Source organism: Durio zibethinus, chromosome 17 (assembly GCF_047325235.1).
Source record: "Durio zibethinus cultivar Kanyao isolate XHJ-2024 chromosome 17, ASM4732523v1, whole genome shotgun sequence".
Taxonomy (NCBI): domain Eukaryota; kingdom Viridiplantae; phylum Streptophyta; class Magnoliopsida; order Malvales; family Malvaceae; genus Durio; species Durio zibethinus.
This window is the reverse complement of record NC_143178.1, coordinates 105,393-128,183: the sequence shown is the minus strand read 5'-3', so window position 1 is coordinate 128,183 and position 22,791 is coordinate 105,393.

Below are 22,791 nucleotides of genomic sequence, written 5' to 3'. Positions count from 1 at the left end.
CATACAAAATTATTCAACATAAAATAATACTAATTTATTAATATTTCAAAAATTAATAAGAGATTTAAAATCTAAATCTGCTTACCAAACTAAGTCAAATAATTATGACTATTTGAACAATTATTTATCTCAAATGATTATGATTTTTTTTTGTCATAAAAAAATTTGTTTCTATTTATACAAGTTTATTTAGAGTAAAATATTACTAAAATAATAGTATTTTAAAAATTAATAGGCAAGAGATTTAAAAAATAAATATGTTTGCTGAATCAGATCAAATAGTTAAGACTATTTGAACAATTATCTATTTCAAATCATTATGACCTTTTGTTTAGTCATAAAATTATTGTTTTAGTTCATACATACTTATTTGAAATAAAATAATATTATTTTATTAACATTTAAAAAACTAATAAGAAATTTTAAAAAATAAATATGTTTATCGAACAATTGTTTTATCATAAAACAATTGTCTTAGTTCGTAATAGCTTATCCAACATAAAATAATATTACTTTATTAATATTTCAAAATTTGAGAAGTTGGAGATTTAAAAAATAAATCAATTTATCAAATCAGTTCAAATAATTATGGCCATTTCAACAATTATCTATTTCAAACCATTATGAACTTTTGTTTTGTCACAAAACAATTGTTTTTCATCATACGAGCCAAGTTGGAATAAAATAATACTAATTCATTAATATTTCAAAAATTTATAAGTATGAGATTTAAAAAATAAATATGCTTACTGAATTAATTCAAATAATTATGATTATTTAAGCAATGATATATTTCAAATAGTTATAACCTTTTGTTTTGTCATAAAATAATTATTTATGTTCATACAAGCTTATTTGGAATAAAGCAATACTAATCTAATAATATAATGAAAATTAATAACTAAGAGATTTAAAAATAAATTTGTTTGCTAAACAAATTCAAATAGTTATGGCTATATAAACAATTCTCTATTTCAAATCATTATGACATTTTGTTTTGTCACAAAACAAATGATTTTGTTCATATAAGTTTTCTTTAGAATAAAATAATATTAATTTATTAATATTTTAAAAATTAATAAGAGATTTAAAAAATAAATTTGTGTAAACCCAATTCAATTAGTTATAACAATTTAAACAATTATTTATTTCAAATCGTTATGACCATTTGTTTTGTCATAAAACAAATTTTCTATTGATACAATCTTATTTGGAATAAAGTAATAATAATTTATTAATATTCTAAAAATTAATAAGTAATGGATTTATAAAATGAATCTATTGGCATGACTAGTACAAATAGTTATAACTTTTTGAACAATTATCTATTTCAAATTGTTATGACCTTTTGTTTTGTCACAAAACAATTGTTTTTGTTCATACAAGTTGATTGGGAATAACATAATTCTAATTTATTATATTCAAAAAATTAATAAGTAAGAGATTTAAAAACTAAATTTGTTTATCAAACAAGTTTAAATAGTTATGACTATTTGAACAATTACCTATTTCAAATCACTCTAACCTTTTGTTTTGTTATAAAATATCTTTTTTCTATTCATACAAGCTTGTTTCAATTAAAATAATACAAATTTATTAATATTCAAATAACTAATAAGTAAAAGATTTAAAAAATGAATATGTTTACCAAATAAGTTCAAATAGTTATGATTATTTAAATAATTATATATTTCAAATCATTATGACTTTTGTTTTGTCAAACAATCACAACTATTTGAGCTTGCTCGATAAACAGATTTATTTTTTAAATCTTTTACTTATTAATTTTTGGAATATTAGTAAATTAATATTATTTTATTTCAAATAAGTTTGTATGAACAAAAACAATTGGTTTATGACAAAACAAAAGGTCATAGCTATTTAAAATAGATAATTATTCAAATAGTTATAACTATTTGAATGTGCTAAAAAAATAGATTTTTTTTTAAATTTCTACTTCGTAATTTTTGAAATATTAATAAATTTATATTATTTTATTTGAAATAAGCTTGTATGAACAAAAACAATTGTTTTATGACAAAACAAAAGGTCATAATGATTTGAAATAGATAATTGTTCAAATAGTTATAAATATTTGAATTTGTACGGTAAATAAATTCATTTTTTAAATCTCTTACTCATTAATTTTTGGAATATTATTAAATTAGTATTATTTTATTTCAAATAAATTTATATGAACTGATATAATTGTTTTATGACAAAACAAAAAGTCATAACGATTTGAAATAAATAATTATTCAAATAGTTGTGACTATTTGAACTTGTTTAGTAAACATATTTATTTTTAAATTTGTATTCTTATTAATTGTCAAAATATTAATAATTAATATTATTTTAATCTGAATAAGCTTGTATGAACAAAAACAATTGTTTTATGAGAAAACTAAAAGTCATAACAATTTAAAATAAATAATTGTTCAAATAATCATAACTATTTGAACTTATTCAATAAATAGATTTATTTTTTAAATCTGTTACTTATTAATTGTTTAAATATTAATAAATTTGTATTATTTTATATGAAATAAGCTTGTATGAGTAAAAAAAAATTATTTTATGACAAAACAAAATGTTATAGTGATTTGAAATAGATAATTGTTCAAATAGTCATAACTATTTGAATTTGTTTGGTAAACAGATTCATTTTTTAAATTCATTTTTTAAATCTATTATCTATTACCTATTAACTTTCAGAATATTAATAAATTAGAATTATGTTATTTCAAATAAGCTTGCACAAACAAAAACAATTGTTTTGTGATGAAACAAAAGGTTATAATGATTTGAATCAAATAATTATTCAAATAGTCATAACTATTTGCATTGGTTAAGCCAACAGATTCATTTTTTAGATTCATTATTAATAACTTTTAGAATATTAATAAATTAGCATTACTTTATTCTAAATAAGACTGTATAAACAGAAACAATTATTTAATAACAGTACAAATGGTCATAGTGATTTGAAATAAATAATTGTTTAAATAGTTATAACTTATTGAACTATTTTAGTAAATAGATTTATTTTTTAATTCTCTTATTAATTTTCAAAATGTTAATAAATTAATATTATTTTATTTTGAACAAAGTTATTTGAACAAAAACATTTGTTTTATGACAAAACAAAAGGTCATAATGATTTGAAATAGATAATTGTTCAAATAGTCATAATTATTTGAACTGGTTCAGCAATCAATATTATTTTTCAAATTTCTTACTGATTAATTTTTCAAGTACTAATAAATTTGTTTTATTTTATTTTGAATAAGTTAGTAAGAACTAAAAAATTTATTTTATGATAGAATAAAAGGTCATAACGATTTGAAATAAAAAGTTGTCCATATAGTTTTAACTATTTGAACTGGTTTAGCAAACAAATTTATTTTTTAAATCTCTTAGTTATTAATTTTCATAATATTATTACATTAGCTTTCTTATATTCCTAATAAGCTTGTATGAATAGAAATAATTATTTTATGATAGGACAAAGGTTATAATAATTTGAACTAAATAATTATTCAAATAGTCATAACTATTTGAACTGGTTCGGTAAACAGATTTATTTTTAAATCTTCTACTTATTTATTTTTAAAATATTAATAAACTAGCATTATTTTATTCCAAATAGGCTTGTATAATGAAAAACAATTGTTTTATGAAAAACTAAAATTTCATAATGATTTAAAATAAATAATTGCTTAAATGGCCATAATTATTTGAATTGATTCGATAAATTGATTTATGTTTTAAATCTCTAACTTATCAATTTTTAAAATATAAATAAAAGTAATATTATTTTATTTCATATAAGATTTTATGAATTGAAACAAATGTTTTATGAAAAAAATAAAAGGTTATAATGATTTTAAATAGATAATTGTTCAAATAGTCATAACTATTTGAACTTATTTAGTAAACAAATTTAGTTTTTTAAAATTTCTTACTTAACTAATTGAACTGGTTTGACAAACAAATTTATTTTTTAAATATCTTACGTATTAATTTTTGAAATATTAATAAATTAATATTATTTTATTCCAAACAAACTTATATGAACAAAAACATTTGTTTTATGACAAAACAAAAGGTAATAACAATTTGAAATAGATAATTATTCAAATAGTCATAATTATTTGAAATAGTTTTGCAAACAGAATTGCTATGACTTTTTGTCTTGTAATAAAACAATTATTTCTGTTCATACAAGCTTATTTGGATTAAAATAATATTAATTTATTAATATTTCAACAATTAATAAGTGAAAGATTTAAAAAATAAATATGTTTACCAAACAAGTTCAAATTGTTAAGACTATTTGAATAATTATCTATTTCAAATAATTGTGACCTTCTATTTTTGTAATAAAACAATTGTTTCAGTTAATATAAGCTCATTTGAAATAAAATAACTCTAATTTATTAGTATACCAAAAAATAATGAGTTAGAGAATTAAAAAAATGAATCTGTTTACCGAACAAGTTTAAATAGTTATGACTATCTAAATAATTATCTCTTTCAAAACATTATGACCATTTGTTTTGTCATAAAATAATTAGTTTTGTTCATGCAAGCTTTTTTTGAATAAAATAATATAAATTTATTAAATTCCAAAAATTAATAAGAAAAAATTTAAAAAATAAATATTTTTTTCTAAACACGTTCAAATAGTTATGACTATTTGAACAATTATCTATTGCAAATCATTATGACAATTTGTTTTGTCATAAACCAATTGTTTTTGTTCATACAAGCTTATTTGAAATAAAATAATACTAATTTATTAATATTTCTAAAATTAATAAGTAAAAGATTTAAATAATAAATCTATTTATCAAGCAAGTTCAAGTAGTTATTACTATTTGAACAATTATATATTTCAAATCTTTATGATCTTTTGTTTTGTCATAAAACAATTGTTTCTATTCACACAAGTTTATTTGCAATAAATAAATACTAATTTATTATTATTCTAAAAATTAATAAGTTAGAGATTTAAAAAATAAATATGTTTACCAAACAAGTTTAAATAGTCATGTTCATTTGGAGTATTATCTAATTTAAATTGTCATGACATTTTGTTTTATCGTAAAATAATTGTTTCTATTCATACAAAATTATTTAGAATAAAATAATGCCAATTTATTACTATTTCTAAAATTAATAAGGATTTAAAAATAAATATGTTTTCCAAAGCAGTTCAAATAATTAAGACTATTAAAATAATTATCTATTTCAAATCATTTTGATCCTTTGTTTAGTAAAAAAAATTGTTTTAGTTCATACATGCTTATTCGAAATATAATAATACTAATTTATTAAAATTCAAAAAATTAATAAGAAATTTTAAAAAAATCTATTTATCAAATAAGTTCAAATAGTTATGACTATTTGAGCAATTATCTATTTAAAATCGTTATGACCTTTTTATTTTATCATAAAACAGCTATTTTGGTACGTAAAAGTTTCTCCAAAAAAATAATATTACTTTATTAATATTTCAAAAATTAAGAAGTTGGAGTTTTAAAAAAAAATCAATTTATGAAATTAATTCAAAAAATTATGGCCATTTGAATAATTATCTATTTCAAATCGTTATGAACTTTTGTTTTGTCATAAAACAATTGTTTTTCATCATACAAGCCTATTTGGAATAAAATAATACTAATTTACAAATATTTCAAAAATTACTAAGTAAGAGATTTAAAAAGTTAATCTATTTACTGAACTAGTTTAAATAGTTATGACTATTTAAACAATTATATATTTAAAATTGTTATAACCTTTTGCTGTCTCATAGAACAATTATTTCTATTGACACAAGTTTATTTGAAATAAAATAATACTAATATAATAATATTTTGAAAATTAATAACCAAGAGATTTAAAAAATAAAATTTGTTTGTTGAACTATTTCAAATATTTAAGGGTATATGAACAATTCTTTATTTCAAATCGTTATGACTTTTTGTTTTGTCGTAAAATAATTTTTTCAGTTCTTAGTAACTTATTCATAATAAAGTAATACAAATGTATTAATATTTCAAAACTTAATAAGTAAGAGATTTAACAAACAATTTTTTTTGCCTAACTGGTTCAAATAATTATAACTATTTGAACAATTATCTATTTCAAATCGTTATGACCTTTTGTTTTGTCATAAAACAAATGTTTTTGTTCATATAGGTTTGTTCAGAATAAAACAATATTAATTTATTAATATTTTGAAAATTAAGAAGTAAGAAATTTAAAAAGTAAAATAGTTTACTAAATCAGTTCAATTAATTATAACTATTTGAATAATTATTTATTTTAAATCATTATGACCATTTGCTTTATCATAAAATAATTATTTCTATTCATACAGTCTTATTCGAAATAAAGTAATACTAATTTATTAATATTACGAGATTAATAAGTAACAGATTTAAAAAAATGAATCAGTTGGCCTAACCAGTGCGAATAGTTATGATTGTTTGAACAATTATCTATTTCAAATCGTTATGACCTTTTGTTTTATCACAAAATAATTGTTTCTGTCTGTTCAAGCTTATTTGAAATAACATAATTTTATTTTATTAAGATTCTAAAAATTAATGAGAGATTTAAAAAATGAATCTATTTACTGAACAAATACAAATAATTATAACTACTTAAATAATTATCTATTTCAAATTGCTATAACCTTTTGTTTTGTCAAAAAAACAAAATTTTCTATTCACACAAGCTTATTTTAAATAAAATTATACAAATTTATTAATATTCAGACAACTAATAAATAAAAGATTTAAAAAATAAATCTGTTTATCGAATAAATTCAAATAGTTATGACTATTTAAATAATTATTTATTTTAAATCGTTACGAATTTTTGTTTTGTCATGACACAATTGTTTTTCTTTATACAAGCCTATTCGGATTAAAATAATATTAATTTATTAATATTTTAAAAATTAATAAGTAAAAGATTTTAAAATAAATATGTTTATCGAACAAGTTCAAATAATCAACTATTTAAATAATTATCTATTTCAAATCATTATGACCTATTGTTTTGTCATAAAACAATGGTATCAATTCATATAGGCTTATTTGAAACAAAATATTACTAATTTATTAATATTCTAAAAATTAGTGAGTAAGAGATTTAAAAAAATGAATCTATTTGCTGAACAAGTTTAAATAGTTATGACTATTTGAACAATTATCTATTTTAAATTGTTATGACTTTTTATATTGTCATAAAACAATTGTATCAATTCATATAGGCTTATTCGAAATAAAATATTACTAATTTATTAATATTTTAAAAATTAATGAGTAAGAGATTTAAAAAAATGAATCTATTTACTGAACAAGTTTAAAATAGTTATGACTATTTGAATAATTATCTATTTCAAATTGTTATTACCTTTTGTATTATCATAAAATAATTGTTTTTATTCATACAAGCTTATTCAGAATAAAATAATTAAATTTATTAATATTCCAAAATTTAATAAGTAAAAATTTTAAAAATAAATTTGTTTTCTGAACATGTTCAAATAGTTTTAACTATTTGAACAATTTTTTGTTTTAAATAGTTATGACCTTTTGTTTTGTGATAAATCAATTTTTTTTGTCCATACAAGCTTATTCCGAATAAAATAATTAAATTTTTTAATATTCCAAAATTTAATAAGTAAAAATTTTAAAAATAAATTTATTTTTTAAACATGTTCAAATAGTTCTAACTATTTGAATAATTATCTATTTCAAATAGTTATGACCTTTTGTTTTGTGATAAACCAATTGTTTTTGTCCATCCAAGCTTATTTGAAATAAAATAAATCTAATTTATTAATATTCCAAAAATTAATAAGTAAAAGATTTAAAAAATAAATCTATTTATTGAGTAAGCTCAAATAGTTATGGCTATTTGAATAATTTTTTATTTCAAATAGTTATGATCTTTTGTTTTGTCATAAAATAATTGTTTTTATTTATACAAGTTTATTCAGAATAAAATAATACTACTTTATTAATATTTTGCAAATTAATAGGTAGGAGATTTAAAAAATAAATTTGTTTACCAAACAAGTTCAAATAGTCATGTCCATTTGAACAATTATCTATTTCAAATTGTTATGACCTTTGTTTTGTCATAAAACAATTGTTTATGTTCAAACAAAATTATTCAAAATAAAATAATATTGATTTAATAATATTTTGAAAATTAATAAGAGATTTAAAAACTAATATCTATTTACCAAACCAATTCAAACAATTATCACTATTTGAACAATTATCTATCTCAAATCATAATGATTTTTATTTTGTCATACAACAATTGTTTCTTTTCATACAAGCTTATTTGGATTAAAATTATACTAATTTAATAATATTTCAAAAATAAATAAGAGATTTAGAAAATAAATATGTTAGTTGAACTAGTTCAAATAGTTAAGACTATTAGAATAATTATCTATGTCAAATCATTCTAACCTTTTGTTTAGTCATAAAACAATTATTTCAGTTCAAATAAGCTTATTTGAAATAAAATAACACTAATTTATTAACATTGGAAAAATCAGTAAGTAAGAGATTTTAAAAAATAAATTTGTTTACTAAACAATTTCAAATAGATATGACTACTTGAACAATTATCTATTTAAAATTATTTGACATTTCGTTTTATCATAAAGCAATTGTTTCAGTTAATAAAAACTTATCCAAAATAAAATAATACTATTTTATTAATATTTAAAAAATTATTAAGCAAGAGATTTAAAAACTAAAGTTGTTTTCTGAAGCAGTTCTAATAGTTATGACTATTTGAACAAATATCAAACTCAAATCATTATGATCTTTGTTTTGTCATAAAACAATTATTTTTGATCATATAAGCTGATTCAAATAAAAATAATACTAATTTAATAATATTTTAAAAATTAATAAGTAAGAGATTTAAAAAATAAATGTGTTTACCGAATTAGCTCAAATAGTTAAGATTATTAGAATAATTATCTATTTCAAATTGTTCTGACTTTTTGTTTAGTCATAAAATAATTGTTTCAGTTCATACAAGCTTATTCAAAAGAAAATAATACTAATTTATTAACTTTCCAAAAATTAATAAGCAAGATATTTGAAAAAATAAATTTGTTTACCAAACAAGTTCAGATAGTTATGACTATTTGAACAATTATCTATTCAAAATCATTGTGAACTTTTGTTTTGTCATAAAACAATTGTTTTAGTTCACAAAAGTTTATCCAAAATAAAATAAAATTACTTTTATTAATATTTTTAAAATTAAGAGATTTAAAAAATAAATCAATTTACTGACTTAGTTTAAATAATTATGGCTATTTGAACAATTATCTATTTCAAATCATTATTACCTTTCATTTTGTTATAAAACAATTATTTTTCAACACGCAAGCTTATTCGAAATAAAATTGTTAATACCTTTTGTTTTGTCATAAAACAATTATTTTTTAACATACAAGTTTATTTGAAATAAAATAATACTAATTTATTAATATTTAAAAAAAATAGTACAAGATTCAAAAAATAAATCTGTTTATCGAATAAGTTCAAATAATTATGACTATTAAAACAATTATCTATTTCAAATTGTTATAATATTTTGTTTTGTCATAAAACATTTATTTTTGTTCATATAAATTTATTTGAAATAAAATAATACTAAATTAATAATATTCTAAAAATTCATAACTAAGAGATTTAAAAAATAAATTTGTTTGTCGAACCAGTTCAAATAGTTAAGACTATATGAATAATTATCTATTTAAATCATTATGACTTTTTGTTTTGTTATAAAACAATTATTTCAGCTCATCCAAGCTTATTCGTAATAAAACAAAACTAATTTATTAATATTTCAAATATTTATAAGTAAGAGATTTAAAAATAATTTTATTTATTGAACCAATTCAAATAATCATAACTATTTGAACAATTATATATTTCAATTTGTTATAACCTTTTATTCTATCATAAAACAATTATTTCTATTTATACAAGCTTATTCAAAGTAAAATAATACTAATCAAATAATATTTTGACAATTAATAACTAAGAGATTTAAAAAATAAATTTGTTTGCCAAACCACTTCAAATAGTTATGACATTTTATTTTATTGTAAAACAATTTTTTTAGCTCTTACTAACTAATTCAGAATAAAATAAATCAAATTTATTAATACTTCAAAAATTAATAAATAAGAGATTAAAAACATAATGTTGTTAGCTGAACCAGTTCAAATAATTATGAATATTTAAACAATTATCTATTTTAAATTGTTATGACCTTTTGTTTTGTCATAAAACAAATGTTTTTGTTCATATAAATTTGTTCAAAATAAAATAATATCAATTTATTAATATCTTGAAAATTAATAAGTAAGAGATTTAAAAGATAAATTTATTTGCCAAACCAATTCAATTAGTTATAACTATTTGAACAATTATTTATTTCAAATTATTATGACCCTTTGCTTTATCATAAAACAATTGTTTTTGTTCATATAGTTTTATTTAGAATAAAGTAATGCTAATTTAAAATTAATAAGTAACGGATTTAGAAAATGTATCTATTGGCCTAATCAGTGTAAATAGTTATGACTGTTTGAACAATTATCTATTTCAAATTGTTATGACCTTTTGTTTTGTCACAAAACAATTATTTCTATTTGTACAAGCTTATTCAAAATAACATAATTCTAATTTATTAATATTCCAAAAATTTACAAGAGATTTAAAAAATGAATCTATTTACTGAACAAGTTCAAATAGTTATGGCGATTTAAACAATTATCTATTTCAAATTGCTATAACCTTTTGTTTTCTCATAAAACAATTTTTTCTATGCATACATTTCAAATTTGTTTACTAAATAAGTTCAAATAGTAATAACTATTTGAACAATTATTTATTTCAAATCATTATGACTTTTTGTTTTGTCATGAAACAATTATTTTTGTTCATAAAAGCTTATTCGAATTAAAATAATATTAATTTATTAATGCTTTGATAATTAATAAGTAAAAGATTTAAAAAAATAAATATGTTTATCAAATAAATTCAAATAGTAATAACTATTTAAATAATTATGTATTTCAAATTGTTTTGATCTTTTGATTCGTCATAAAAAATTGTATCAATTCATATAAACTTATTCAAAATAAAACAACACTAACGTATTAATATTCAAAAAATTAATGAGCAAGAGATTTAAAAAATGAATCTATTTACCCAACAAGTTCAAATAGTTATGACTATTTGAACAATTATCTATTTCAAATCATTATGACCTTTTGGTTTTCATAAAAGAATTGTTTACAATCATACAAGCTTATTTTGAATAAAATAATATAAATTTACTAATATTCAAAAGATTAATACGTAAAAATTTAAAAAATAAGTCTATTTTAATTTCTAAACATGTTCAAATAGTTATGACTATTTGAATAATTATCTATTTCAAATAGTTATGACCTTTTTTTGTCGTAAACCAATTGTTTCTATTCATAAAAGCTTATTCAGAATAAAAAATATTAATTTATTAAATTTCAAAAAATTAATAACTTAAAGATTTAAAAAATAAATTTGTTTATCAAGCGAATTCAAATAGTTATGACTATTTAAATAATTATTTATTTCAAATTATTATGATCTTTTATTTTTTCATAAAACAATAGTTTCTATTCATACAAGTTTATTCAAAATAAGATAATACTAATTTATTAATATTCTAAAAATTAATAAGTTGGAGATTTAAATAATAAATATGTTTATCGAACAAGTTCAAATAGTCATGTCCATTTGAACTATTATCTATTTCAAATTGTTAGGACATTTTGCTTTGCCGTAAAACAATTATTTCTATTCATATAATATTATTCAGAATAAAATAATACTATTTTATTAATATTTTGAAAATTAATAAGAGATTCAAAAACTAAATCTGTTTATCAGACCAGTTCAAATAGTTATGACTAGTTGAACAGTTATCTATTTGAAATTGGTATGATCTTTGTTTTGTCATAAAATAATTGTTTCTATTCATATAAACTTATTCGAAGTAAAATATTGCTACACTAATAGTATTCTAAAAATTAATAAGTAAGAGATTTAAAAAATAAATGTATTTGCCAAACCAGTCCAATAGTTAAGATTGTTAAAACAATTGTCTATTTCAAATCATTTTATCCTCTTGTTTAGTCATGAAATAATTCTTTTAGTTCGTACATACATATTTGAAATAAAATAATAATATTTTTTTAACATTTAAAAAATTAATAAGTAAGGAATTTAAAAAAATAAATCTATTTATTAAATAAGTTCAAATAATTATGACTATTTGAACAATTATCTACTTAAAATCATTATGACATTTTGTTTTATCATAAAAAAAAATTGTTTCATTTCATAAAAGTATATCCAAAATAAAATAATATTACTTTATTAATATTTCAAAAATTGAGAAGTTGGACATTTAAAAAATAAATCAGTTTATCAAATCAGTTCAAATAGTTATGGCTATTTGAACAACTATCTATTTCAAATCATTATGAACTTTTGTTTTGTCATAAAACATTGTTTTTCATCATACAAGCCAATTTAGAATAAAATAATATTAATTTATTAATATTTCAAAAATTAATAAGTAGGAGATTATTTGCTTATTGAACCAGCTCAAATAATTATGACTATTTGAACAATTATATATTTCAAGTTGTTATAACCTTTTGTTTTGTCATAAAACAATTACTTATGTTCATACAAGCTTATTCAAAATAAAATAATATTAATCCAATAATATCGTGAAAATTCATAACTAAGAGATTTAGAAAATAAATTTCTTTATTGAACCAATTTAAATAGTTAAGGCTATATAAATAATTATCTATTTCAAATCATTATGTCCTTTTGTTTTATCAAAATCTATTAATATTTCAAAATTAATATGACATTTCAAAATTAAATTTGATTATTAAACTAGTTCAAATAGCTATGACTATTTGAGTAATTATTTATTTCAAATTGTTATGACATTTTGTTTTGTTATAAAACAATAGTTTATGTTCATACAAGCTTATTTGGATTAAAATAATACTATTTTATTAAAATTTCAATAATTAATAAGTAAAAAATTTAAAAAATAAATATGTTTACCGAACTAGATCAAACAGTCATGACTAATTGAATAAATATCTATTTCAAATCATTATGAACTTTTGTTTTGTCATAAAAAAATTATTTCAATTAATCTAAAACTATTTGAAATAAAATAATACTAAGCTATTCAAATTCCAAAAATTAACATTTAAGAGATTTAAAAAAGGAATATGTTTATGGAACAAGTTTAAATAATTATGATTATTTGAACAATTATCTATTTGAAATTGCTATAACCTTTTGTTTTGTCATAAAATGATTTTTTTTGTTCATACTATATTATTTCGAATAAAATAATATAAATTTATTAATATTAAGACAATTAATAAATAAAAGATTTAAAAAATAAATATTTTTATCAAACAAGTTCAAATCATTATGACTATTTAAATAATTATTTATTAATATGACTTTTTGTTTTGTTACAAAACAATTATTGCTGTTCAAACAATCTTATTCAGATTAAAATAGTATTAATTTATTAATATTTCTACAAATAATAAGTAAAAGATTAAAAAAATAAATATGTTTACTAAACAAGTTCAAATAATCATGACTGTTTGAATAATTAACTATTTCAAATCATTGTGACCTTTTGTTTTGTAATAAAACAATTGTTTCCGTTAATAAAAGCTTATTTGAAATAAAATAAGACTAATTTATTAATATTTTAAAAACTAATGATATTAATTTAAAAAATGAATCTGTTTATCAAATATGTTCAAATAGTTATGACTATCTAAACAATTATCGATTTCAAAATATTATGATTTTTTTTGTCATAGAACAATTGGTTTTATTCATGCAAGCTTATTTCGAATAAAATAATATAAATTTATTAATATTCCAAAAATTAATAAGTAAAAATTAAAAAAATAAATATGTTTTGTAAACACATTCAAATAGTTATGACTATTTGAATAATTATCTATTTCAGATCATTATGACCTTTTGTTTTGCCATAAACCAATTGTTTCTATTCATAAAAGCTTATTCAAAATAAAATAATACTAATTTATTAAAATTTCAAAAATTAATAAGTAAAAGATTTAAAAAATAAATCTATTTACCGAGCGAGTTCAAATAGTTATGACTATTTGAATAATTATTTATTTCAAATCATTATGATCTTTTGTTTTGTCATAAAATAATTGTTCCTATTCAAACAATTTTATTTGAAATAAAATAATACTAATGTATTAATATTCTAAAAATTAATGAGTTGAAGATTTAAAAAATAAATCTATTTACCAAACAAGTTCAAATAGTCTTGTCCATTTGAACTATTTCCTATTTTAAATCATTATGAACTTTTGTTTTTGTCATAAAATAATTCTTTCTATTCATGCAAAATTATTCAAATTAAATAATATAGATCTATTAATATTTTGGTAATTAATAAGAGATTTAAAAACTGAATCTACTTTTCGAAATAGTACAAATAGTTATGACTATTTGAACAATTATCTATCTTAAAACGTTATGATCTTTATTTTATCATAAAACAATTGCTCCTTTTCATACAAGCTTATTCCAATTAAAATAATACTAATTTAATAATATTCCAAAAATTAATAAGTAAGAGATTTAAAAAATAAATATGTTTGTCGAACTAGTTCAAATAGTTAAGACTATTAGAACAATTATCTATTTCAAATCATTCTGACCTTTTATTTAGTCATAAGACAATTATTTTAGTTCATACAAGCTTATTCAAAATAAAATAATAATTTATTAACATTCAAAAAATTAATAAACAAGAGATTTAAAATAATAACTCTGTATACCAAAAAAGTTAAAAAAGATTTGAACAATCGTTCTAACTATGAGCTTTTGTTTTGTCATAAAATAATTGTTTCAATTCATAAGAACTTATCTAAAATAAGATAATACTACTTTTTAATATTTCGAAAGTTAATAAGCAAGAGATTTAAAACTTAAAATAGCTTCCCAAACAAGTTCAAATAGTTATGACTATTTGAACAAATATCAATCTCAAATCATTATGATCTTTATTTTCTCATAAAACAATTGTTTTTGATCATCCAAGCTTATTCGGATAAAAATAATACCAATTTAATAATATTAATGGGAGATCTATAGAATAAAAGTATTTGTTGAACCAATTCAAATATTTAAGACTATTAGAATAATTATTTATTTCAAATCATTATGACATTTTGTTTAGTCATATAATAATTGTTTCAGTTCATACAAGCTTATTTAAAATAAAATAATACTAATTTATTAATATTTATTTCAAATTGTTATGACCTTTTGTTTTGTCATAAAACAATTATTTCAACTCATACAAGCGTATTCAGAATAGGATAAAACTAATTTATTAAGACTTCAAATAAGTAAAAGATTTAGCAAATAATTCTATTTATCAAACTAGTTCAAATAATTATAACTATTTGAACAATTATTTATTTCAAATCATTATTACTTTTTCTTTTGTCATAACACAATTGTTTTTGTTGAGATAAGTTTGTTCAAAATAAAATAATACTAATTTATTAATATTTAGAAATTAATTAGTAAGAGATTTAAAAAGTAAATTTGTTTACCAAATCATTTCAAATAGTTTTGACTATCTAAATAATTATCTATTTCAAATAGTTATCACTTTTTATTTTGTCATCAAACAATTGGTTCTATTCATACTATTTTATTCAGAATAAAATAATATTAATTTAATAATATTTTGAAACTTAATAACCAAGAAAATTAAAAACTAAATCTAATTGTCAAAGTAGTTTAAATAGCTAAGACTATATGAACAATTATCTATTTTAAATCATCATGACCTTTTCTTTTGTCATAACAATTGTTTTGCTCATACAAGCTTATTATGATTAAAATAATACTAATTTAACAATATTTTGAAATTAATAAGTAAGAGATTTAAAAAATAAATTGTTTATCAAATCAGTTCCAATAGTTAAGATTATTAAAACAATTATCTATTTAAAACTGTTCTAACCTTTTGCATAGTTACAAAACAATTGTTCTAGTTCATACAAGCTTATTTAGAATAAATTAATAATAATTTATTAGCATTTAGAAAATTAATGAGAAATAGATTCAAAAATAAATAAATTTATTTACCATTTTAACAATTTTCTATTTAAAATCATTATAACCTTTTGATTTGTCATAAAACAATTATTTAAGTTAATACAAGCTTGATTAGATGGAATAAAATAGTACTAATTTATTAATATTTCCTAAAATAATAAGTAATTTAAAAACTAAATATGTTTACTAAATCAATTAAAATAATTATGGCCGTTTGAACGATTATTTGTTTCTAATCATTATGACCTTTTGTTTTATCATAAAATATTTGTTTTTTATTATACAGGCTTATTCGAAATAAAAATAATACTAATTTTTTAATATTTAAAAAACTAATAAGTTAGAGATTTAAAAAAAATAAATATGTTTATTGAACCAGTTCAAATAGTTATGACTATTTGAACAATTGTCAATCTCAAATCATTAAGATCTTTGTTTTGTCATAAAATAATTATTTCTTATCATAGAAGCTTATTCAATAAAAAATAATACTAATTTAATAATATTTCAAAAATTAATAAGAGATTTAAAAAAGAAATTTTTTTTGCTAAACCAATTCAAATAGTTAAAACTATTAGAATAATTTTCTATTTCAAATCATTTCAATCTTTTGTTTAGTCATAAAATATTTGTTTTATATCTTACATGCTTATTTGGAATAAAATAATCTAAATTTATTAACATTCAAAAAATTAATAAGCAAAAGATTTGAAAAAATAAATCCATTTATTGAACAAATTCAAATAGTTATGATTATATGAACAATTAAATATTTAAAACCATTACGACCTTTAGTTTTGACATAAAGTAATTGTTTTAATTCATAAAAGCTTATCCAAAATAAAATAATACTAATCTTTTAATATTTCAAAAATTAATAAACAAGAGTTTTAAAAGAATATTTTTACCAAAAAAGTTTAAATAGTTATGACTATTTAAATAAGTGTCCATTGAAAATCATTATGACCTATTGTTTTGTCACAAAACAATTGTTTTCAGTTCATATAAGTTTATTCAAAATAAAATAATACTAATTTATTAATATTCCAAAAATTAATAATTAAATGATTTAAAAAGTGAATATGTTTACCATATCAGTTCAAATAAATATGGTCGTTTCAACAATTATCTATTTCAAATCATTATTACCTTCTGTTTGGTCATATAACAATTTTTTTTATCATACAAGTTTATTCGAAATAAATAATACTAATTTATTAATCTTTCAAAAATTAATATGTAAGATATTTACAAAATAAATTTTGTTTACTAAATTAGTTTAAATAGTTTTGACTATTTGAACAATTGTATACTTCAAATCATTATAACCTTTTGTTATGTCATAAAACAATTATTTTTGTTCATATAAGCTTATTCAAAATAAAATAATACTAATATAATAAAATTCCAAAAATTAATAACTAAGAGATTTAAAAAATTAATTTATCTACCAAACTAGTTCAAATAGTTAAGACTATACGAACAATTATCTATTTTAAATCATTTTTGTTTTGCCATAAAACAATTTTTTCAATTCATACTAGCTTATTAAGAATAAAATAAAATAAATTTATTAATATTTCAAAAATTAATATGTAAGAGATTTAAAAAATAATTCTATTTACCTAACCAATTTAAATAATTATGACTATTTGAACAATTATCGATTTAAATCATTATGACCTTTTGTGTTGTTGTAAATTAAATGTTTTTATTCATATAAGTTTGTTCAAAAAAAATACTAATCTATTAATATTTCAAAAATTAAAAAGAGATTTAAAAAATAATCTGTCTATTAAACTGTTCAAATAGTTAAATTATTTGAGGAATTATTTATTTCAAATTGTTATGACTTTTTGTTCTATTATAAAACAATAATTTTTGTTCATACAAGCTTATTCGAATTAAAATAATATTAATTTATTAATATTTCAACATTTAATAAGTAAAAAATTTAAAAATAACTATGTTTACCAAAGTAGATCAACTAATCATGACTATTTGAATAAATATCTATTTCAAATCATTATAACCTTTTGTTTTGTCATAAAAAAAATTATTCAAAATAAAATAATACTAAGTTATTAATATTCCAAAAATTAGTAATTAAGATATTTAAAAAATGAATATGTTTATCAAACATGTTTAAATAATTATAACTATTTCAACAATTATCTATTTGATATTGCTATAACCTTTTGTTTTGTCATAAAATGATTTTTTTCTATTTATACAAGCTTATTTTGAATAAAATAATACAAATTTATTAATATTAAGATAATTAATAAGTAAAAGATTTAAAAATTATATCGAGTAAGTTCAAATCTTTATGACTATTTGAACAATTTTTTATTTTAAATTGTTATGACTTTTTATTTTGTCATAAAACAATTGTTTCAGATTATACAAGCTTATTCGGATTAAAATAATACTAATTCATTAATATTTTGACAAATAACAAGTAAAAGATATAAAAAATAAATTTGTTTGCTGAACAAGTTCAAATAATCATGACCATTCGAATAATTATCTATTGTAAATCATTGTGACCTTTTGTTTTGCAATAAAATAATTGTTTCAGTTTATATAAGCTTATTCAAAACAAAATAATACTAATTTATTAATATTCCAAAAATTAATAAGTAAGAGAATTAAAAAATGAATCTGTTTACTGAACATGTTCAAATAGTTATGACTATCTGAGCAATTGTATATTTCAAAACATTATGACCTTTTGTTTTATGACAAAACAATTGGTTCTACTCATGCAATTTTATTTTGAAAAAAATAATATAAATTTAGTAATATTTCAAAAATTAATAAGTAAAAATTTAAAAAATAAATATGTTTTTTGAACATGTTCAAATAGTTATGACTATTTCAAGAATTATCTATTTCAAATCATTATGACCCTATTGTTTTGTCATAAATCAATTGTTTCTATTCATAAAAGCTTATTTGAAATAAAATAATACTAATTTATTAAAATTTAAAAAATTAATAAGTAAAAGATTTAAAAAATAAATCTATTTATCGAGCGAGTTTAAATCATTATGACTATTTGAACAATTATTTATTTCAAATCGTTGTGATATTTTGTTTTGTCATAAAACAATTAGATTTATTCACACAATTTTATTCAAAATAAAATAATACTAATTTATTAATATTCTAAAAATTAATAAGTTAGAGATTTAAAAAATAAATTTTTTCGTCGAATAAGTTCAAATAGTCATGTTCGTTTGAACTATCATATATTTTGAATTGTTATGACATTTTATTTGTTGTAAAACAATTATTTCTATTCATACAAAATTATTCAAAATAAAATAGCACTAATATTTTAATATTTCAAAAATTAATAAGAGATTTAAAAACTAAATTTGTTTATCAAACTATTTCAAATCGTTATGATCTTTATTTTGTCATAAAACAATTATTTCTATTCATACAAGCTTATTCAAAGTAAAATATTGGTAAATTAATAATATTCTAAAAATTAATAAGTAAGAGATTTAAAAAATAAATATGTTTGCTGAACCAGTTCAAATAGTTAAGATTATTAGAACAATTATGCATTTCAAATCTTTATGACCTTTTGTTTAGTCATAAAATATTTTTTTTAGTTCATACAAGCTTATTTGAAATAAAATAATACTAATTTATTAACATTCAAAAACTAATACATAAGAAATTTTAAAAAATAAATCCTTTTACTAAATAAGTTCAAATACTTATAATTATTTGAACAATTATCTATTTAAAATAAATATTACCTTTTGTTTTATCACAAAACAATGGTTTCAATTTATAAAAGTTTATCCAAAATAAAATAATTTTACTTTATTAATAGTTCAAAAATTGATGAGTTAGAGATTTAAAAAATAAGTCAGTTTATCGAATTGGTTCAGATAATTATGGCCATTTGAACAATTATATATTTCAAATCATTACAAACTTTTGTTTTGTCATAAAACAATTGTTTTTCATCATAGAAGCCTATTCAGTGTAAACTATTTCCAAAATTAATATGCAGGAGATTTAAAAAATAAATCTATTTATAAGACTAGTTCCTATTTGAACAATTATCTATTTCAAATCATTATAACCTTTTATTTTGTTATAAAATAATTGTTTTAGTTCATATAAGCTTATTTAGAATAAAATTATACTAATTTAATAATATTCCAAAAATTAATAACAAAGAGATTTAAAAAATAAATCTATTTGCCAAAGCAGTTTAAACAATTAAGACTATATAAACAATTATCTATTCCAAATCATTATGACTTTTTATTTTGTCATAAAATAATTGTTTCAGTTCATACAGACTTATTTGAAATAAAATAATACTAATTATTAATATTCTAAAAATTAATAAGTAAATGATTTAAAAAGTGAATTGGTTTATCGAATCAGTTCAAATAATTATGGCCATTTCCATAATTTTCTATTTCAAATCATGATTACGTTTTGTTTGTCATATAACAATTATATTTCATCATACAAGTTTATTTAGAATAAAATAATTCTAATTTATTAATCTTTCAAAAATTAATAACTATGAGATTTAAAAAATAAATCTTTTTAATGAACCAATCTAAATAATTATGACTATTTGAACAATTGTATACTTCAAATCATTATAACCTTTTGTTCTGTCATAAAATAATTATTTTTGTTCATACATGCTTATTCGAAATAAAATAATACTAATATAATAACATTCCAAAAATTAATAACTAAGAGATTTAAAAAATAAAATTGTTTGTTGAACTAATTCCAATAGTTAAAACTATATGAATAGTTATCTATTTCAAATCATTTTTGTTTTCTCAAAAAACAAGTTTTTAATACGCACTACCTTACTCGAAATAAAATAAAATGAATTTATTAATATTTCAAAAATTAATATGCAAGGGATTTAAAAAATAATTTTGTTTACCTAACTAGTTCAAATAATTATGACTATTTGAACAATTATCTATTTCAAATCGTTATGCCTTTTTGTTTTGCCATAAAACAAATGTTTTTGTTCATATAAGTTTCTTAAAAACAAAAAAGTACTAATCTATTAATATTTCAAAAATTAATAAGAGATTTAAAAAATAAATTTGTTTATCAAACCAATTCAAAAAGTTATGACTAATTAAGGAATTATTTCTTTCAAATTGTTATGACTTTTTGTTCTATTATAAAACAATAGTTTCTATTCATACAAGCTTATTTGGATTAAAATAATACTAATTTATTAATATTTTGATAATTAATAACTAAACAATTTAAAAAATAAATATGTTTACTGAACTAGATCAAATAGTCATGACTATTTGAATAAATATCGATTTCAAATCATTATGATCTTTTGTTTTATCATAAAAAATTTATTTCAATTCATATAAGCTTATTTGAAATAAAATAATACTAAGTTATTAATATTCCAAAAATTAATAATTAAGAGATTTAAGAAATGAATTTGTTTGCCGAACAAGTTTAAATAATTATGACTATTTCAACAATTATCTATTTGAAATTACTATAACCTTTTCTTTTGTTGTAAAAAAATTTTTTTCATACAAGCTTATTTCAAATAAAATAATACGAATTTATTAATATTAAGACAATTAATAAGTAAAAGATTTAAAAAATAAATCTATTTATCGAGAAAGTTTAAATTTTTATGACTATTTGAACAATTATTTATTTCAAATTGTTATGACTTTTTGTTTTGTCATTAAACAAAGTTTTTGTTCATACAAGCTTATTCAGAATAAAATAATATTAATTTATTAATATTTCAATAATTAATAAGTAAAAGATTTAAGAAATAAATATGTTTTTCGAATAAGTTCAAATAGTCATGACTATTTGAATAATTATCTATTTCAAATCATTGTAGCCTTTTTGTTTTGTATTAAAACAATTGTTTTAGTTCATATAAGCTTATTTGAAATAAAATAATAATAATTTATTAATATTTCAAAAATTAATAAGTAAAAGAATTAAAAAATGAATTTGTTTACCGAACATGTTCAAATAGTTATGAGTATCTAAATAATTATCTATTTCAAAACATTAGTACCTTTTGTTTTTTCATAAAATAATTGGTTCTATTTATGCAAGCTTATTTTGAATAAAATAACATAAATTTATTAATATTCCAAAAATTAATAAATAAAAATTTTAAAAATAAATATGTTTTCTGAACACATTCAAATAGTTATGACTATTTGAATAATTATCTTATCTTAAATCATTATGACCTTTTGTTTTGTCATAAATCAATTGTTTCTATTCATAAAAGCTTATTTGGAATAAAACAATACTAATTTATTAATATTCTAAAAATTAATAAGTTCGAGATTTAAAAAATAAATTTGTTCGTCGAATAAGTTCAAATAGTCATGTTCGTTTGAACTATCATATATTTTGAATTGTTACGACATTTTATTTGTTGTAAAACAATTGTTTCTATTCATACAAAATTATTCAAAATAAAATAGCACTA